Here is a 21,236-nt window from a genome sequence, read left to right as displayed (position 1 = left end):
GGGCAGACAGAGGCTGTCTGTGGGCAGGGGCAGCCCCTGCACCCTGAGCCAGCATGAGCTCAGCCAGGGCTCTTCTAATGCCACAGGTCCCCATCTGCAGAGTCTTCTGCAGGGTCTGTGCCCGGCCCATGTGAGTTAAAACCCAGCTCAGGTACATCTGGGCAGCCCCACCATGGCCAAAAAGGGCTTCTCTGCCATGCTAAGAGGGGTCCTGCCCACATGGTCCTCATTCAGCAAAGTGCATTATTCTCTATTCAGTGCGTTCCACACTCGTGTCCTTTGGGAATTACTCCCTCAACTTCATGAAACCACTTAAACACTGCAAGAAACAAGTGCTTGTTCTGACTGCATCACCTTGATGGCAAAAGTTTGTCTCTGTCTCAGGTTTTGTTTCCTCTTCTTGGCTTTCATCTGTCCCTATCCCCATCCAGCTTGGTGCTACCAGCCCTGCTGCTGCTCCATGTGTGCTCAGCAGTTTTACTGGCACTGCTGAGCTGCTGCCCCACATGTGCTATGCTGCCAGTCAAAAGTTAGAGTGCAGCTTACCACAAAAAAGTCTCCTAAAGTCCCCTAAAAGTGGCAGCAGAATGGCTGGAGAAAGACAGAAACCCCAATAGAGCTGGCACTGTGTCCCCACAGTTCCCCAGCACCTGTGGAAACGACAACGTGACAGATCCACACCACCCATGGCAAAGAGTTCAAGAGACTTTCTTCTCTAAATTATTCATTTTGATTCAGCTCAAATCATGAGGGGCTGAAAGTTACAGTGCCTTGGTGAGTATTCCAAGTCCTGTGTAGAAATAACCTCGTCATCTCACACTCCAGGGGCTGTTAAAATATTAAAAATCCCCTGCTGGCCTTTTCTCTCTTGTGACATCTTCAGTTGCTGCTTCTTCTTCCTCTTTCACAGCCTTGTTATTTTCCAAGGCAGGAATTTATGGGGAAAGATTTACTTTAAAATTGGTAGATGCTGCTTTGCTTTTCTGCTAAAACACCCTTAAACACTCTGGATGAGAAAATGTAAAGGCTGGAGGCCAGGTTGTTAGAGTCTGCATTGTGATCAACACAACCCTTTGTGGCCTCCCTATCAAAATCCCAAACACACTGATCTCATCTTTCACAGTTTGCTTTGTGAGCAAATACTGAAGGTGGGTTTCAAGTCACCACACCTCAATCATCTAAACCTTAGGTTTGTAGTTCCTTTAGAGCCATGGGCTTTCATCTCAGCCTAAAAAAAAGTATTTAAAATAGGTAGGAAGGCATTTGACTTCTGGCAATGCCCATGGCTCTCCCCAGACTATAGATGACTCCTGTAAGCCAGATGCTTGACTTCTAGGTGGCTGGAAGTAAATGAAATAAATCCTCTGTTAGTAATTGCAGTTCATTTTAAACCAGTGAAACATTAATATATCACATTTATTTGAATCACAATAGCAGTGTGAGGAACAGGAAGACGGGAAATGGGAACTCAGGAGAATAGGATTGACAGTAAAACTGGAAGCCCCCCCAAAATATCCAGCTCCAGCCCTATGCCAGGAGTTATCCTGTGCCAGGAGAGCACCCAGAGGAACATCCAGGCCATTCCATTCTCCCAGAGAATTAACTCCTCAGGATGTGGAACAGAAAGCTAAACAACTTCATGGGGTTTGAGTGATGTACTCAGTGTCTGCTACTCCAGCAGGAATTATTTAAGGAGGCAGCAGGCTGTACAATATTGTATTAGACTGCAACTCAAGAAGGTGGGAGAAATCACAGGTTTACCCAGGAGAAATAGAAAGCCGGGTGGTTTTTCACTTTGTTTTCTCTAGCACACATTGTTCTTCCAATATTTGTACACACATTCACCGTAACGACACTCAAATCTCCCAGTAAAAATAATTTATAAAGAAGCATTGCTGGGGAGTGCATTCCTTCCCATTAGCCCAGCTGCAAGCTGGCAGCTCAGAGCATGGGAGTGAGCTCCCTCCTCCAGACAAGAGGGTTTTCCAGCACAGCTCTGTCTGGGAAGCACAAAGCAGGTACCCTCTGCCAGATGCCCCTGTGGACACCCATCTCTGCCCACAAAGCCATAGGGACTATGCCTCCAGCTTCCTCCCACTCCTTTCACTACAACATTTTGCAGAGGTCTTTGGGTTTCTCTTCAGTGTTTCAGTCTGTGAACAACTAACCAGGACACCTGTGGCAGGGATTGGCTGCACCCATAACCACAGGGCTTTATCCTGAGCCCACAGCTGCCAGCCTGGTAAAAGATGCTCTTTGGATGCCACGGGGCAGAAGATGCTGCACCACCAGTGTGGGCAAGGATACCCTGTGGCCCTGACTGTGCTTGTCCTAGGTTGTGTGTGCAGTGTTTGTGCTGGTCACGGCTGTGCTTGGGAGGGGACAAGTGAGTCACCCAGCCAGGGACCAAAGCCACATACTCCATACTCATCCCATGGGCTGGGGAGCCTCTGCTCACATCACCCAAGGATGCAACAGAAATGCAGGTTCTGCCAAGGATGCAACAGAAATGCAGGTTCTGCCCAGCCCCAGCTGCCTGTGGAGCCCACTGTGCCAGAGGAACACCAAGGTAGGCAAGGCTGCTCCCAGGCAGTGCTGCTGCACTGGAGCTGAATAAACCTGGGCCCAAGGGCTTTCCCAGCCGGGGCTGAGCTGGGAGACTGCTTTTGGATACTAAAAAGCAGCATATTTTGTACTTGCTCAGGTGTTTCTGGTCATCTCCCAGATGGAGTTTTTCTTCTTGACAGACACTGAAATCCTGCCCTTGGCTTAGCCATAAAGAGTTAGGCTGTAGGACAAGAGGCAATTGGTACTGGTCTTACAGGAAATAAAGGGCTCTTTAAATACTCTGGGTTTTCAGATGTCATAGAATCACAGAATGGTTTGGCTTGGAAGGGACCTTAAAGGTCACCCAGTTGCAAGTCTCTGTTGTGGGCAGAGATGGCTTCCCTGAGATCAGGTTGCTCAGAGCCCCATCCAGCCTGGCATGAAGGGGTGAGACTCTGTCCTTTCTCCTGGGTGTGCCAGGACTGCAGCACTGACTGAAGGTGTCCATTGCTCCTCTATAACACTGACTGCTCTCTGTCCCCCCATTTTACACCTAACCTTTACATTTTCAGAGCAAGGATTAGGCTTTTGTTCTACCATCATGCAAAGCTTAGCATGGAAAGGGATTTTAAACACTGTAATAGCACAAGGTAATTATTAATAACAAGCAATATCATGAAACCAAAATCTTCCTCTCAACAAAGAGGAATTCAGTTATGTAGAAGTTGAAGACAGAAGTGTACCACAACCTCTAGCCAGGTTCTGCTGCAGACTCTCTAAAATAAGCCAGGCTGAAACAGTAACTTCTCACTACTGCTTTTTCTTGTGGAAGTGGTTCCCAGACAATTGCTGTACATCGTACAATGTCAACATCTGATTTGATCCACATCATTCCCATCCACCACTCAGCCTAGCTTCCCATTTATCTTGAACTTTGGCTGAAATCTCGTTTTATGCAGAGACAGGTCTTACTGGAACAGCCCTCTTGAAGAGCTTACTACTTATAACTGTAATTCAAAACATATTTTGACCAGAAAATTGTGGATTTCCACCAGCTGAAGCCCTTGGTGATTCATGGTGATGGTAACAAATTGTTTTTGTCACAAAACAAAAATAAGAGGGTCCTGAAAAAGTTTGAAAAAGTTTGAAAGACTGTTTCTATTTCTAAATATTTATTTTATTAAAGATATCAAGCCATGTCAGTAGTTCAAGAAATAATTGAAGCATTTTGCTTCCTCTGCATTGCTACTTTACCCATTTCCTCAAATTTTTTTGACAGTATTTATTTTGGGTCGATAGAAAATGACATTTCTTCTCTCTGTCAGCAGAACCAAAACATCAGATGCTCATGTGGCTCTGCTAGGAGAGTTCAGTGGATTCTTAGCTTAACTTGGCTATCTGTGAGTGGAAATCCAAACCTCACAGTTTCTCCCAGATTCTTCAAAGTAGTGAAACTGTTGGTGACACCAGTCTGGTGTCCCACGGTCCATGACATATGTCACCAGTGAGGTGGTAAACGGTTCTATTCCCAGCCTTGACTGGGAAGGGAACTCACAGGCCTTTGGGTGATACAAATTTCCATGGGACTTTGAGATTGAATTTACCAACCAGGGCAGATCGATCTGTTCCAGGTGGGACCTGGCTCCATGTGTTTTAGTAAATGGTGGTAGACATTGGACTTTTCAAGCCATGCCAACAGACAAGTGATTAAAGCTTCCAGGGACCTATTCATTTCTTTTGCATAAAATAAGGCAATTTGCACATTTAATGTTAATTCTGTATTGACTATCACTCTTGGGAGGTAAGGATGTCATTATTTTTTAAACACACAGGGCTTTACTCCATCAGACTCATTTGTTTCCTCTGATGGAAGAAAAGGGCCTGAGGTGGAGAGAAGTTAAGAGCTGACTAGGAGGTTTTAACTGAAGTAGTGGGATGAACGTGAGCCAAGGAAAATTTAGTCTGCCCATCAGGAAAATTTTCCTAACAACGAGGTCTATTACTACGTGGAATAGTACCCCCAGGGAAAAGAGGGAAGCTGACTAGACAAAGCAATGAAGAACACATTGTAGGGGGCAACCTTTAAACAGCTGGGGAATGGACCAAGTGACCTAAGTGCATTTTCCATCTCTAATTTCTCTGACTCAAACACTGCAAGGCTATGGTGTAGAGTATATGACTCCTGTTCTCTGCCACATCAGTGCTGCTTGGGAACACTTCCCACAGAGCCAGTCCTCAGGATGCAAAGGACAGCAGAGCTCTGACCTCCAGGCTTTTTCACTGAGGTCTGCCAGGCATAGGCTGCTCTTGCTGGGACCTTTGGCTACCCAAGGGACCACAGGGTGAATGGACTCAGGTCATTTTTAACTGGACTTTTTCATTCTTCAACTTCAGTTTTCTTTGCCTTTTCTCCCCTGATTTCTTCCTCTTATATGACAAAGCTTTTCATGCTCAGAAATCACTAAGTTGCTTCAGAGGCAAGCTCAAGCTACACAGAAACCTGACACAGAGATGGGCCTTCTGAGCACCCGGAGATGCCCATGTGACAGCTGTCACAGTAGCAGACACCCAGGACCAAACCAGGACACTTCAGAGCAAAAAGATGAGCTTTAAATGACAAACCTGCTTACGATGCAACTTTCAGGTCCTCATTTTCCCAATTGAATTGGACTGGATGAGCCAAGGAACAGTTGAATGCTATGAAAGCATTTACTTTGGTCAAAGCAAATGCGACTACTAGGAATGAGGAAGAACTTTTCTTTTTATCCTGAAATCCTGTATGTTTAGATATCAATGGTCTTCTGGTAGAGTTCTTCAAAGTTTTTGTATAAATCTTAAGAAAAAAAAAAGTTGATTCAGTAGCAGCCCTACATTTCTGCAGGAAGGGCCAGTTTCATTGCAAGTTCACCCACAGTTTTAAGGTGTTCACACTCTAAATGGCATCTTTTGTCATTTTTAAAAATGAAATATCATAAGCGTGTTTTGGTTTGGTTTGGTTTGGTTTGGTTTGGTTTGGTTTGGTCTGGTCTGGTTTGGTTTGGTTTGATTTAAAATCAGTCTGTCTTTTCAAATTTTAACTAGTTAGAATAAATCGAAGAGAACTCTTTGCCATAATTCAGGGATCTGATGCTTTTTTCATCTCAGAAGAATGGTTTAATATGCCCAAACTACAGTGAGCTTTGTGTCTGAGTATTTTTATGTCCTGAAAAAGTTCAAAATATCAACATTTCCATAGAAGAGAAAAATACTTCCCTGTTCGGCTTATTTATTGTTTGAGCAGGAATTGGTTGAAAATATAGGTGAGATAATGAAAGGCCTTTTTTTCTGTGCTTTTGCTGGAAAACCTGTATTTATTCTAAGTTTAAATACGGCCCTGAAAACACATGTTTTGAAAAAATAATAGTCCTGTTATAAGACAAATTCAGTGTACCATGAATGAGGCTGGAGGAGCTGCGTAACTTTCTGACACAGACTTCATTTGTGCAAGCTGGATTTAGTTTTTCTTTTCTTCAGCCTCAGCAGTTTTTATCTCTGCAGTCTCAGTTCACATCTATTTCCTCTCTATGTGAGGTGTGTGTGTGAATGCAGGGACACTGAACAATGAAAGAGCAGCTTCAGGCAAGAGAGGATCAAACCAGCTCTGTATTCACTGAGACCTGAATGCAGACCATAAAGATAGATATGTAAATGCAAAGAAGACATGGCTGAAAAAGGCTTCTAGACAAAGTGATTACTTCTACATGTTAAAAAAATAAAAATTTAAAAAAAAAAAGCCAATGGAGACATTAGAAGTAATAACTTCAGAAAATGCACTGGGACAAGAGAGGACAAATATCACTTACAGGGGAAAAATCCTGTCCATGTCAGTAACACCTCTATCAACACCACTTTCGTTTTACCAGTTCCTGTCTAGCCAGGAACTAATTTCTTTACAGTTACTGAAGCAGAGTAACCACAAATCAAACAGTAGGAAAATGATAACCTGCTGAACTCTGTAGAGGCCTCTCAGCTGGGTTTGGTGACATCTGAACTATGCTTAGACAGTTGTGAAATGTCTAATGTGGGGCAGTCAATCAGGCTTTGCCCCTGAACTTGTCATTTTGTCAGGCAAAGTCGGAATAAAAAAAAAATAAAACCCACAAATATTTAGAAAAGTCAAAACTGCTAAAAATTATTTATGAGCAAATTTTGGATATTCCTTGGAAGGTGACATTAGAATCCTTTAATATATTATGAGAATATAAAGCATAAGGGGGAGTATAAAGCGCAGGGAGAGACCCTGTTTTCAGGAGTTTTTCAAAGTTATGTTCTATTGGCTCAGGCTGCAGCTCACTGAAATGAAATTTAACAGGCCAATAAATACAGCACTGCTGAGCAAAAATAAGAAGAAATCATACTAAACTCTGATTATGCTGACATCAGCTGGCCTATGAATTATCGCCCAATAAAAACTATAAAAATGTGAACAAAAATATTCCAGATATTTTTCAAAAACAGTTTGAATATATTCCAGCACAATAATTCATATATATATATATATATATATATATATATATATATATATGTATATATGAAATATATAGTATTGTGTTCATGTAAAGATCTATTTCATCAGCTTCATCTTTCATCTTTAAGCTTTTTTTATACTCAGTCTTGTCCTGCAATGAACATGGAAATCTTAACCCAGACCAGGTTGCTCAGAGTCCTGTCCAACCTGACCTTCAGTGTTTCCAGGGACATGGCCTCCACCACCTCTCTGGGCAGTCTGTTCAGTGTTTCACCACCCTTCTCATAAAAAATTTCTTTCTTATATCTAATTTAGATATGTCTTCTTTTATTTTAAAACCATTATCCCTTGTATTGCTACTCCCTCCCTCTTTCTTTAAAGTCCCCTTTAAAGGCCATTAATGGAATAAAAGGGCAGGAGAAAAGATGCATTTCAGTATGACCTCTTCCTTGTAAGAGATTTCAACAAGGCTCTGAAGGATATATTTTTATTTTTCCATTATGGTGTGTATATATATGTAAATAGTCATGATACAGTGTAGAGGCCTCTTGAATAGAAAGGAGTATCTGGATATCTGTGAACAGCTTGCCCAGAGAGATGGTAGATGTCTTGTGCCTGGAAACATTCAAGGTCAGAGCGGGCAGGATTCTGAGCAGCTAAAGATATTTACAAAGACATGTCATGACAATACAAGGGGTAATGGCTGTAAAGAGGGTAAATTTAGAATACATTTAGGAAGAAATTCTTTACTGTGATAGGAGTAAGGCACTGGACTAAGTAGCCCAGAGAAGATGTGGCTGCCCCATCCATGGAAGTGTCCAAGGCCAGGTTGGACAGGGCTTGGAGCAACCTGGGATAGTGGAAGGTGTCCCTGACCATGGCAGGGTTGTGGAACGAGGTGATCTTTAAGGACCTTTCCAACTCAAACATCCTGTGATTCTGTGATGTTCACAGTGTAGCCTGGTAGATTTCTGTAGCTAAACTTGATTTTGTCAGTGATCTGCTAAGTCTAGAAAGAATCAGATCCCAAAATCAACTGTAAAACAAGATGAAAAATCATAATGAAACAGATCATGAGGACTCAGGTTACTATCTGTCTCCTGTGTCTGAAAGTTGCTATCTTTACCTCTCAACCTCTCCTACCATCAGTTGAGGTGACAACTGAGAGCAGCACCAGCTCAGATGGAGACTGTGCCACCCACTGAGTCACTGGTACTGCTTCCTGCTGGCACAGCCCTCCTGATAGGAGCTGTTCTTCTGCTGAACCTCTCTCCTTCTTCTTACAAACAGAAAGCAGAAGTTATGTGAATCCCCTCAAAGATCACCTGCTAAATTCTTTTCCTGTGGTCTTGAGCCTAATGCCACCTGCTAATAATGAATATGAAGATTGAGGTCTTCAGGATATTGCTCAGAATCAGACACTCTTTCTTCAGGATTAATTTTCTAAGGAAAGCAATAAATATCAAAAAATATGAGTGCCCACTTTTCAGGAGTCCCGAAATTCTGAAGTTTATTGCCTTCACAGATGCCTAACCACTGCTGTTACTCACCTCTGGTGAAATAAAATCCATTTTAAGGAAACAAACCACATAGTGAATTTTTGGTTTTGTTTGAACATGAGTTAAATAACTTTCAAATTCATCTTTATCAATGTGTATTCAGACACATTTTCTCTCTTATATAAGACCATCCCAAACTCAGAAGACTAAGTTTGTCTAAGTATGTCCAGTGGCTGGACATACTGGCTTCCATCTTCAGTGTCACTCTAAATCCTTTCTTCATATCCTGAATTATTTTCTGAAGCAATGACTGAAACAATGAAACTGTGACAGCCTGCACACTTGGAAAAGACAGCCAGCATAGCATCAGCAGTTGGTAGTTTGCATTCGTCCACCATTTTCATGGTTGTAACTTCTAACCACACAAAGAAAATACTCACCTCTCGCACACTGCCACAGCCCATGCAATGGGGGCCTGTTGAGCTGAAACGCCCCCACATCTCTGGGACTTATGAGTGAACCTGGAATTTTTGTAGAAATAGTAATCTGAGAGAAAGCAAGAAGAAAAGTTGCTTTCATCTTTTATGCTCATCAAGTCTGGGACAGCTTCCAAATCAATGAGTACATGCACTCAATTTTGTCTTGGTTTTTGAGTTACTACCATGAAATAACCAACTGAGACCCATAGATTTTAACAAACCAGTGCAAAAAACAATGTGGTCTTTGAAATTGCTTTCAAATCTGTCTATGGGTTAAACACTCAGAGCTTTTGCCTTTGAAAATCCTTAAGCAAAGACGCCTTAGCCTCTGAGGAATGACATTTTATTAATGTGCATGCTTGTGTATGTTAGTGTGTGCATGAATATATGAATAAAAGCATAGACAACTATTATACAAATACTTCTTATAAAGACATAAGTTTATGGAATTAAAAACAGTAGCCTCAGTGTTGTATCTCCAAACAGGTAACATATGTTTAGGTGATGTGTACCATTCAAGAGCATATTTATCACCCAAAAGCATTCCTTGTTTTACACTCTTACTTCCTGTACATTATTTCAGGCAATCATAATTCTATAGGCATATATTTTGACTTGTTTTGTAAGTGGTAGATGAAAGAAAAGAATCAGGATATAATGGCAGGCCAAACCCTGATGTCTTTACTTAGATCCTACTCAGATAAAACTGCTCAGGACTTCTACCTGCAGAAAGACCACAGGAATTAGCCCTACAAATGGTTTCCCCCCTTCCAAGAGGTAAATATATATCTTTGTTCTTTTATCTGTTTGTTGCCAGGGTGACAGGCTTATGCAGTTTGAGAGTATAACAGTAAGGCCTTAGGGTGTCACTTTAAGATAAACACACACTCAGTTTTCTGTTTAGCTTCATTATTTTATTTTTAGTTTTATTCATAACAATGTGCTACTGAAAAATGCCTATTGTCAGCTCCAGGTGTGTTTGCCAACATTAAAATGTATAATCACAACAAAAGAAAAGCCAGGAGCTATTCCACCTCCCACATGCCAAAATTAACAAACCATAGCAAAAATTAAAATCAACACTATTTCACTTCTCTTCCTCCCTTTCTTCTCTCTATTCTCTACTCCCTCCTTCCCACAAACCACCAGGATTTCTTTCCAAATGCCTGGATAAATGGATAACATGCAGCATGGATGTTCAGTTGATGCTGCAAAACCATAATTTTGGACCTGTTTTCATACCATTGATGTGTCCAAGGCAGATTCTCTTTTTCATATTAAGAATTCTCTTTTTCATACTAGTGAAGTGCATAACTATACAGAAGACTTCCACATAACTTCTCTATAGTAATCTGACAGAGCAAAACCCAAGATTTCCCTTTTCCATGGACTTTGGAGACCTGGAAATCTGTAATTATCTCTACAGCCTATAGTTTTTAGTTGTTTTTCTAATTCAGACCTGTATTTGAGGTAATGATTTTCTTTGAAAAAAATAGTACTCAAATGTTGATTTTTCCAGTGAAGAATTTCCATCACAGGTCTTTAAAGCTAATCTCATGTCACATATGATTCTTTCTTGAAATTATATTTCACTGTAAAAGGGTGGAGACCAGATCCAGACACAAAAAGCCAAGGCAACCTGTAAGATTTCTATCATGTCTTGAACTAGTAAGTACACTTTCTATTCTTACTCACAATTTTATTATTTAAATCCAAGCTCTGAGTCTATTTGTTGTGTTACATCATGGTTAGCTCGTGTTCAGATGTTTATCTGTGATTTCCAGACCTTATGTGGAAGCAATGCCTGCTAAGACAGATCCATCCATGTTTTATGATGTTTATATTCGTTGGGTAGGATTGGATTGGTTTAAATCCCAACCACAGTAAGATTTAGATATCTAAATTCCAATTTCAGACCAAACTAGCATCCTATCTGCTTATTTTTTCTACTTCTTCTACTGTCCACACCTTTTTAGCTTGAAATTTCCTTAGATTTTAGCTACAGCTACTCGGATATTCATGCTCTCAGGGCCTGTGTCTGACCTGTCTCAGTGAAAACTCAGTTATGTACACAGGCCTCTAGCCTTCATGATTCCCCTAGAGAATTTTAAAAGCTGTTTTTATTTAAATAAATAAAAGGTAACTTTTAACCCTGTTGTTTGCAGAAAATGATGGCCCAGCCTTTACTCTTTGTCCCACCAATGGATTGTGTGCATAGACAAGCTACATGAGCAGTGACTTGGGAAAGTGAGTTGAACTTTCAGTGGTGAATTTGGTCATATAATTATTACAGTTGTCTCGGCATCCTAAAACAACTCTACAGATTTCCCATATACCTAAAGGTTTCAATTTGTTTCCCTCTTTTCTGCGCAGAGTTGCTGTGGATGGTGGATGAAGCCAAAGAAATGTTCAAAAGCCACAGGACCAAGTAGCAGGGTCCTGTAGCTAACTGTAAATGGCAAAGGAAACTGAAAAACCTATATTTTAGTCTATGCTGGGCTGCATAGAGTTCTTGTCATATGGAAATTGTGCCTGTTCAGCATTGCTTGGCTAAACTCACAGCAGGGTCCACACATTGACAGAAAGAGATGGATTTGCATTACCAGAGAAGGTGGGAAGGCAGTTGCAATTTCAACAGCTTTTCAAGAGTATTTAAGTCACCTGAAGTATGGCCCCATGTGGTAAAAGGCAGTTTGGCCTGGGCAGTGCTAGGATGTGTGGATTCAGTGAGTTTTCTCAGTAGCCTATTATCACTGGACCGCCCGGAGCGCTGGGATACCAACCCCGGCTGCTGCAGACCCAGAGGAAGAGCTTTCCAAATTGATTCCCCTCTGCTTTGCAAACTGTTGAGCTGAAGCACGAAGGTATGAGGAAAATTCAGTAGACATGAACAAATCCCATGAGGCCTCAAAAATGTCTTTATCTGAGAAAGCTGAGAGCTTTGCCATGTCCCGCTGGCACCCAGCCACATGTGGTGAGCCAAGACAGGTGGTCTGCTGGGCTGGGAGACGCACTAAGACAGTCTGGTCAGCCGGGCGCACTGGCACGGGGGGTTCAGTGAATGGGACTCTTCTCCTTGCACATGAAGGAGTCCAGGGCAGTACAATGGGGTACTGTGCTGCTGAAGAAGTTGTTCTTAGGGTGAGACATTACACTCATAAAACTCAGTGGAGGTCCTGACCACTTTGTGGGCATTAGTGATCCCATGACTTCTAGCAATGACTTTGGTGTCCTGGCCGTGCTCCAACTTGGAACGCTTTGTCTCATTGGACTCCCTATACAGCTCCTATTCAGAAGTGTTGTCTTCACAAAGTCTACATTTAGATGAGCTCATGTTAAGCTGCCGTTTCAAAGTTGATGCCAAAATGGAAAAATAATTGTAAAAACAATTAGCGATGATTACTGATAATTACCTACATATGGTTGGTGTACCAGACTCAGAGAAATACCTCAGAATGAAAAATGTCATGTTAATATAGGGTGTTACTAAGTCTCTGGCTGGGGTTTTGAAACACTCAGAACTGTACGTATGGAATCACACATATTTTTTATCAGAACAAGAAGTGCTGTCTTGGTACTTAAGATCTTACATTCAGATTGTGCACTGGGTAAGTCACCAGTAATGCTTGCAAAGATATGAGATGCTTAGAGAAAAGTCTGTCCACAAATTCAAAAGTGGGACTTAAAGCATCTTCCTTTGACAAATGGAGCTTTAAATCATATCAGTCACTGGCAGAGGAGGTGCACACCACACTTCCTTTCACCATTTGGAAGAGCAGGTCAGACACTGGCAAAACCAGGCCACTAAGTCTGCCAGAGGCGATTTAAATACAACATACCAAGATAACATTTGCTTTAAGCTTCTCATTTTCACAGCCTTACTCAGTGAGACTGGCTTATGAAGTCTCCCATTTAAAGCCTGATTTGTGATTTATAGTGATTTATAACAACACTAAAACCTCCCACAAAAGACAAATTAATACTCAGATGCTTTTTCAGCACCTCCTTTGAGAAAAAGAGTTTTGAGCCAATGCTAAGGAGTGGGAGGCAAATATTTCTACTGAAACACAAATGGGTGGCAAACTCTGGAATAGCATTTTGGCATGAAATACATGCTACATTTTTGGAGTCTTTTCTCTTTAAAATGTCTGAGCATTTCAATTTAACAAATTAAACTTTCCCTAATAAAATGAGTTGGTCAAGGAGAAAAGAAGGAATTTAAGTTAAGTCTCCTTAAATGTTTTTTGCACATTTGTGTTTAAAGCCTGTTGCCTGCTCTGCCTCTCAGTTCATGGCAGTCCCAAAATACTGAGTACTTGTTTTGGCTCTAGGCTTACTATTATATTGCCATTAAAATTCCAACTAAATCCTCCAGGTTTGTAATTAGAACTATGGAGAGACCCAGGAGTTAAACACAAAGGATGCTGAAGTTCAGCAGAGGAAATTACAGCACAATTTGATGCGAGACATGTTGGATGAAATTGAACGGAACAAATCAGTGAAGCAGATAGGGAAGGAGAGCATATCCAAAGATCAATTAATGCATGTCTGAGTGTTGTGAGCATGGCTAAGCAGCAGTGCATTAAGGCTAAACTGGGACTCTTAAAAAAAGCAAAAAAAAGTGCAAAAAAACATATGAAGGGCAAAGCAAGACTGATGGATTCATTCTGTAGAAGAGGAGTTAAAAACCAGTAGGTTTATTTGATGACCAGTTAGAGGAGAAAGGTAATAAAATGTCAGGCGTCAAGGTATAACCTGGTAACCATGGGGGTCTGTAAGTAACTTTTTCCTTCTCTGGAACATTGCAAAACTGGATGACAGGGTCTTTAAAATGACTGCTCTTTATCTCCCTCTCCTTTAGTCTTCTGGCTTTGATTGAAACATTGGGTGTGTGCCAGTCTCAGACCTAAACAAAGCCTGATGCTCAAATGGTCAACTATAGTGAATTTTATTTTCCATCAAAAGGAATGAAAATCAAAACACAATAAGAGATGAACCTGAACAAAATAAGATTCCAGTTCAGTCTTCCTTGTTCCTGAGGGTTTTATAATGTCTGGAGTGGGAATTCTGCCCCAGCATGGACTGCAGGATTGACATTTTACTGATGACAGATGTGATTTTCTGCATATATTACCAGCCTGCCAGGTGTTGTTGGCAGCAATGAAGGCCAGGCTAAGTATCTAAATTCTTTTCTTAAAATTACAACAAAAAATTGCTCATAAAAAATAGCCCAGAATCCTTCCACAGGTACCCTAGAGAGTATTTCCCATTCATAAACAGAGAATCTAATCATTAAATGGCATTAATTCAGGAAAAAAACCTACTAGTCATGAGTTGATAAAGAAAACACTGGATTTCCCACTGTCTTGGCCAAGAGACCTCAGAATGGATCCAAACATCTCCAGAGGACAAATGTCTCCATAGGATGCTACTTGCCCCCTTTCTTTACTTCTCTCCTATCTTGATTTATTGTTGATATCACACATTTTGCTGCTTCCACTCTACCTGTAATCCAGGTACAAAGGCAGCAATCCACATGATCCATATGGCTCCATCTGAGTTAACTGCCATCAATGGACAATAAACCAGATGCTTGGAAGATAATGGTAGATTTAATCTTAAAGTAAATGGAAAGAGCCAGGGAATGGGCAGAAGTCCTGGCCTATGACTTTTCAGACTGATAAATTGTTAGTGTATAATGCAGAATTACTTCTGTCCAGGCCACCTAGCATCATGCCAAGGAGCATTTAGGCCTGGTTCCTGGTATGCATCAAGGATGTGTCCCAACAGACTGCTTGGATGTGGTCACCCTGCTCTGGATGTGAGTTAATTATGCCATTGTGCCATCTTCCACTGGACTTGAGTCCTGGCCTGTTTTATTTATTCATAGAGCAGCTGTAGAGACTTCACTCAATAATTTGAAATCCTCTTCTGCTTCTTTTTGATCACAGAACATGGAGAATAATATGGTGATACACATGAAGTTAATGTCAGCTACACAATAAAGCATTCCTGTGAACACACATCGTATCATAAGTGGGAGTGAAACTTGCTCATTTTATTTTTAATTTCACGAAGAAATGAGAATAGAATAGAATAGAATAGAATAGAATAGAATAGAATAGAATAGAATAGAATATTTCAGTTGGAAGGGATCCACAGCAACCTTCTAATCCAACTGCCTGACAGAGGCATGTTCTTACCAGATCCCCAGACTGCAGATTTATCCAAGAAAAGGTCAGCTAATGTGGATATTGAAACAAAGCCACTTCTGATAATGTCATATTTTTTTTATCACCTCCAAGCAAGATCAGTAAAAATAATATTGTTGACATGCTGTATAATTCATTCAGCTGGATGCAGAGCTGATGGAAGGGCCTATAACTGGTCCTGAGTCAGGTCTGGGTCATCATGAACCCAGTTCTGGTTCAATACAAGGAAAGTGGTGCCAGCGGCAAACAAACCCTTCAAAGCTCTTCCCCTGATGCTCACGAAGGAGAAAGGTAAATATTATGGAACCATGGAGTAAGGGGACTTGCCATAAGAGGGGACAAAACCTGAAGCCCCCCACACCTGATAAATCAGAACCAAGTGACATTTATTTCCAATTTTAACCAGAAATGGCATAAAGGACCATTTTAAAGATGTTCAATTTCCTTGGTAAAATAATTTAAGGTGCTTAACTGGTGGTAGGAAGAAAGAACCATACCTCACACTTCAGGTGGCAGCAAAAATGGTATTGGAAACCTCAGCTAATCCACGTATCCCAGGAGGTTTTACCATCATTGCCGTGCATTCATCAGTAGCATGAAATCGGTGTGCACTGAAAGCCAAGTTCAGCTTCATATTTAAGAAGGGACTTGGGAAAGATTAGTAAATTCTACACTTGTGAACATGGTTTCAGGAGCTGGTAAAATAACTGGAAGACAGCCATACACATGGCAGGGAAATAACCACAATACTATCAATGATGAAAGGATGGCCTGATAAGAGGAAGCTGCAGACATCATCATCATTAATTAAACACTGAAACTGGAAAGAGGAAGGTTTTGTGGTTAAAGTATTGGACTCAAACTCAAGAGATCTGGGTTGCATTGCTGGCAGAATAAACATGGACAAATGCCTTAACATCTTCTTTTACCAGGTCTCCATCTGTAAAGTGGGAGCAAACCATGTGCCTTTCCTTTGCCAATTTAGAGAGAGACTTTTGCCCCTGGATTAGCCTGCAGCAGCAGCAATGCACAATCCTCAGCACAGATGAAGGCTCCAGGTGCTAAAGCAATTCAGACCAATAACAAGAAATAACAGTACTGCTGATAGAAAGCTTTGCTCCCTTGAAAATTAGTTTTCAATTCATTTCTCCTAAGGAAGAAATTCTATATTTTTACATGCCAGAAGCCTTTTTTCCCCCCACTATTTTAGTGCTCACTATGTGGGAGGTGAAAATAGAGTTCATAATGAGAACTTGATTCTGTGGGCTCCCAATGGGAGCATACAAGTTGCTGGGTAAGTGTCCTGCCTTATAACAACTTTTCCTGCTACCACAGCTGTAACTAAACTGGTAGAGCAGAAATAAGAACATGCAAAATAGGTAACAAGGTTATGTTTTATTTTTTAAGGCCTCTGCTAAATGGATGAGAAAATAACATGTGGATTTACATTAGTTGCATCTCATATAATACAGTTGCTAAATCAATATGAGACACTGTGGATTTCATGCATGAATTTCATGGAAAAGCCTTATTTCACATATTTTCTGGAACATCTAAATCAAAGATTATTTTTCCCCTAGTGCCCTCCCTTCAAGGTAATTTAATATCTCTTTCAAACACCTCAAGCACTGGGAGATTAATTTTTGCCATCCCAGGAAAACAGGTTTCCCCTTCCTTTACAAACCTCCTCTCTTTTCCACATCAACCTGGCCACGGAAGTAGACAGAGCTTTGGTTGTTTGCAACCTTACTTCATTTTATTGACCCCAAATATCTGCAGATAGTTCCTCAGCTGTAGAACCACATCTGTGTAATGCCTCCCTCTACTGGATTTATGGAGATGGCTAAGGCAGCTAATAAATGGTTGTGGGTCACTGATAGATTTGGGAGAAAATGCATTTCTGTATACATTCAAAAGTGATAGCTTGGTTTGCCTTGATTTTACAAGGATTAAAAGAATGTCTTGTATGCAGCTTGGCTAAACAAGGGCTGAGGGAGATGTGATAACTATCTACAGAAAGCTGTGAGCATGCTGGAGTTTGCAGTTTACCAGAGTTTAAGTGATTAAATTAGGAAGGGCTGAACTTTGCAGAGTCTGGGGCAAGAAAAACTCAAACATTTTTTTGAGCGAGTGGAGGATTTGAGAGAGTGGTTCACAGAACTGGCCTCGCTTTGCAAACTCCTCTCTTTCCACTTGTAATTTCAACCTTTTCTGGTTCCTTCCTCACTTTGAACTCAATTAAAAGAACATGTGGTTTTGCTGCAGACAAATCCATGAGGTACAGTGAGGAGGGAAAAAGAGGCATTTAAAATCTGTGCAGTCGCTTCACTGTGGTATCAACTGTTCTGTTCACTGCAAGTGGTAAAAACTCTGGCATAAGACATGGATCACTGCAGATGTGAGTCAGAACTGATGGCATGCTTGTGGTCCACCTGTATGCAACAGCATGGATCTCTGATTCCTACTAAAACTCCATGCCATACCATGATATTAACACTTCCTAATCTTTCCACTTCCCCTCTCCCATGTTTTCTTTTTAATCATGCCATTATGACAACTCCATTTCACTTTTTAAATATTCCTCTTTATTTGGACCATCTGCCAATGTATCAGCAAAGCTTTGAACACCCTGAATAGTCAGTGGGACTGAGTTCCTCAAACCATGCCAGGGAGGATTTTGTAGCCAGGTTTGGCCAGCATCTCGAGGGCATGCCTGAAGGGAACTGGGAATGCCACCAAAATCAGAGCAGGGTATCTACTGAGTATGATGGAGGCATTCTTGTACATGATGGGTCTTCATAGCAGAATTGTCCTTCTCAAATGCAAAGATGTTATTTGGTCCTGGTTTAATAATTGGATAATGTTGAACTGTAGCAACGACTGTATCAACAGAGAGATCACAGGGAAATGACACTTTGCATGGAGCCAAATTATCCAGGATGCATCTGGCTGCATTAGTAATCTAAAGTGAGATCATAGTGCAAATGAAATGTGGGCAAGAAGAAGGACTATCCTTTAGTGAGAGAGCTTAATAAAACTTACACTTAATCAAGAAAATACCTCTGTATGTGATGATGCCCACAAAATACAAAATTACTCCCATGCGAAAGGCCTTTGTTAAAATCCTTTAAAAACATCTTTCAGAAGTTTGGGCAGATAGGATTTCAACAAACAGAAAAACAAACTGGCAAAGGCTGCTGGTTACTGTGTTGGATTGGTAAAACAGAGCATCGGCTGCCGGCAGCCACAATTCCCCCATGTCTTACAGCTTGCAGAGAGCAAAGGGTTGCAGAAGTCAAAACCGTGGCAGGTCTGGGATCTTGCTCTCGTTTTTTCTCATTTCTGGGTCTGAATCATGTGCCCAAACAAAACAAACTCAGCACTTCAGAAAGCCTGGCCAGTCCAGCCTGTGTAATTTTTCAGGTCACTTTGAGACACTGGTTGATATTTATCACAGCACATAAATAGTTTGAGCTACAAGGAAAACAAACCTAAAATGAGTAAGTTGAGTTTTATAAAATATTCCCAAATCTTCTACTAAGATGCCTTCCTTTGATTGCAGTCTCTGGCAATTTCAGGGAACAGTCAGGGAGCCTGTGGGGGTATCCTTTTCCCTGCCTTACACAACTTCCTTGCTTCAATCCCTTCAAAACACGTTCACATCCTCGCTGGATCTATCCGTTATGCTGCAGACTCATATGCTACTCTGAAGGACTGCTGTCTTTGAAATACCTTTAGGGCCCATCTTGCCTTTTATAAACTAAGAGAATCTAGGAAGTTAAAATGATGCTAACAAAAGCAGCACTGTTTGCAGGGGCCTGCTTTGCCAGGAGAAGGCATTGCTACCTGTGTCCCACTGTCAGAATGATGCTGTGATTTGAGCACCATCCAGTGAGATCAGCTGGGCTGGATCTGGAGCAGACAGTGAGGTGAGAATGTGGATGAGAAGGGAAAAGGGAACACGCTGAGAGTTTATTTCTGTGTTTATGAGAGATAACTTTGTTAGATCAAATTTATAAAATGCTTGGTTTGTCTGAATTCATGAGCAAATGTTATCCTAGTAAAAATCACAGCTGAAAAAATCATCTTCAACTTCTACAGGAAGGTCTTTGGCTTTCTCTCTGAAGTAACCTCCTCATCTTACCAAAGCAGCTGCAGATGACAGCAACATCCAGGCTTCCACTGACGCTGCTTTCCAGGCTCCCTCTTTGCTTTGACTTTATTCCCAGCCCTGGTATATCAAGAGACCCTACTCTGCAGAGCTGAAGACCTCCTAAAATCTCAGAAAAGGCTGCCTTTCCTTACCCCAGTCGTGAAAAAAATAGCTTTAATTCCAGTTTCTTCACAAATTATGAATAAAAGACATACTCAGGGTCTCAAATGTCCTTTTTCTTTGTACACTGCCCATAATGTACATTCATGGTGGGCATCCTATTTTGGACCATGACTTCTGTGAGGAAAGAGCTGCCTTTTTAGCTATTTATATGAAGCACTTGTTGCATAGTAGCAACAGAGATTCTTTTATCATGGTCTTGGCTCTCAATGACAAATTCCTTCACTGGCACCTGAAACCAGATGTGCTCTGTGCATCTGAACCACCCATATCTCAATTTCAGCTGCTTTTTACATGAACCAACTGAGAATACAGATGGTTCAGAGGAACTGAGATATTAAAACAGGCTTCAGGAAGCCTAGATAGAGCAGAGACATGTGCTTCCACGGGTGTTGCATACTGATTATTGGCATCATGGTTCCATGTAAAGAAATCTAGAATAAGATGGCTAGGCACAGAGACAAGAGTGATTTTAGCACTGAGAACTGAGGCAAGAACTTACAAATTGTGTTTAAATTGTTAAATATTAATGAATAACCCTGTGACTCCCATCATTAAAAAAAAAATCTGCCTGAAAAGAAAGGTAGGGTAGAAAACATCTTTTTGCATTATAAACTTTCTTCAAAGGCATGTTAATGTGATAACAAGACAGATATTGATGTGCTTTTGGGTGTGTGTGTTTGTTTTTGTCTAACTCTCTGCCATCTAGAGCTGAGCAAACACTGGAGTCAGTACAGTGCATTGCTGGGTTTTTCCTTGTGTAAATATCATTTACTGGCAACATCTGATGCATTATCTCATGTTTGCTGAAGTGGGCGAAACCAAGAGGAAACCAAGATGAATTGCTGGGAGAGCTCAGTGTTCCCTCATGACGCCAGGTACCGGCATCCTGGCCATTTCCAGATAACTGTGCCACTTTCTCTGGAAGTGTCCAAGGCCAGGTTGGATAGGGAGCTCAGCAACCTAGGCTAGTGGAAGGTGTCCCTGCCCATGGCACAGGGTAACAACAAGATCATCTTTAAGGTCCCTTCCAACTCAAACCATTCTATGAGTCTCCTACACAGATGGCATCAAGTTCACGAGTCTGATTTAGGAATTTAAATGCACAAGGCAGAATTTGCCTCAGTTTACATTCCCAGGGTAATGCTCATTCTGTAATATATGCAACAATAATGGTTTCTTTATCAATACAGCTTAAACATCCAAAAGAGGCCACAAGGATGGTGAAGGCTCTGGTGGGAAGAAGGATGAGGAGCAGCTGAGGTCAGTTGGTTTGTTCAGCCTGGAGAAGAGGTAGGGAGACATCACTGGGGTCTTCAACATCCTCACAAGGGGCAGTGGAGTGACAAGCACTGATCTCTCCACTCTGATGACCAATCACAGCACTTGAGGAAATGGCTGGTGCTGAGTCAGGATAGATATTATCAGGATCTAAACAGGTTGGATATTAGGAAGAGGTTCTTCACCTGGAGGGTGGCTGGGCACTGGAACAGGTTCCCCAGGGAAGAGGTCATAGCACCAACCCTGATAGAGTTCTAGAAATATTTGGACAATTCTCTCAGGCACATGATGTGACTCTTGAGGTGTCCTGTGTGGGACAAGGAGTTGGACTCAATGATCCTGATGGGTCCCTTCCAACTCAGCATACTCTGTGAATCT

This window comes from Vidua chalybeata, chromosome 3 (genome assembly GCF_026979565.1).
Source record: "Vidua chalybeata isolate OUT-0048 chromosome 3, bVidCha1 merged haplotype, whole genome shotgun sequence".
In the NCBI taxonomy this organism is placed as follows: domain Eukaryota; kingdom Metazoa; phylum Chordata; class Aves; order Passeriformes; family Viduidae; genus Vidua; species Vidua chalybeata.
Note: the sequence above shows the minus strand (reverse complement) of the source record.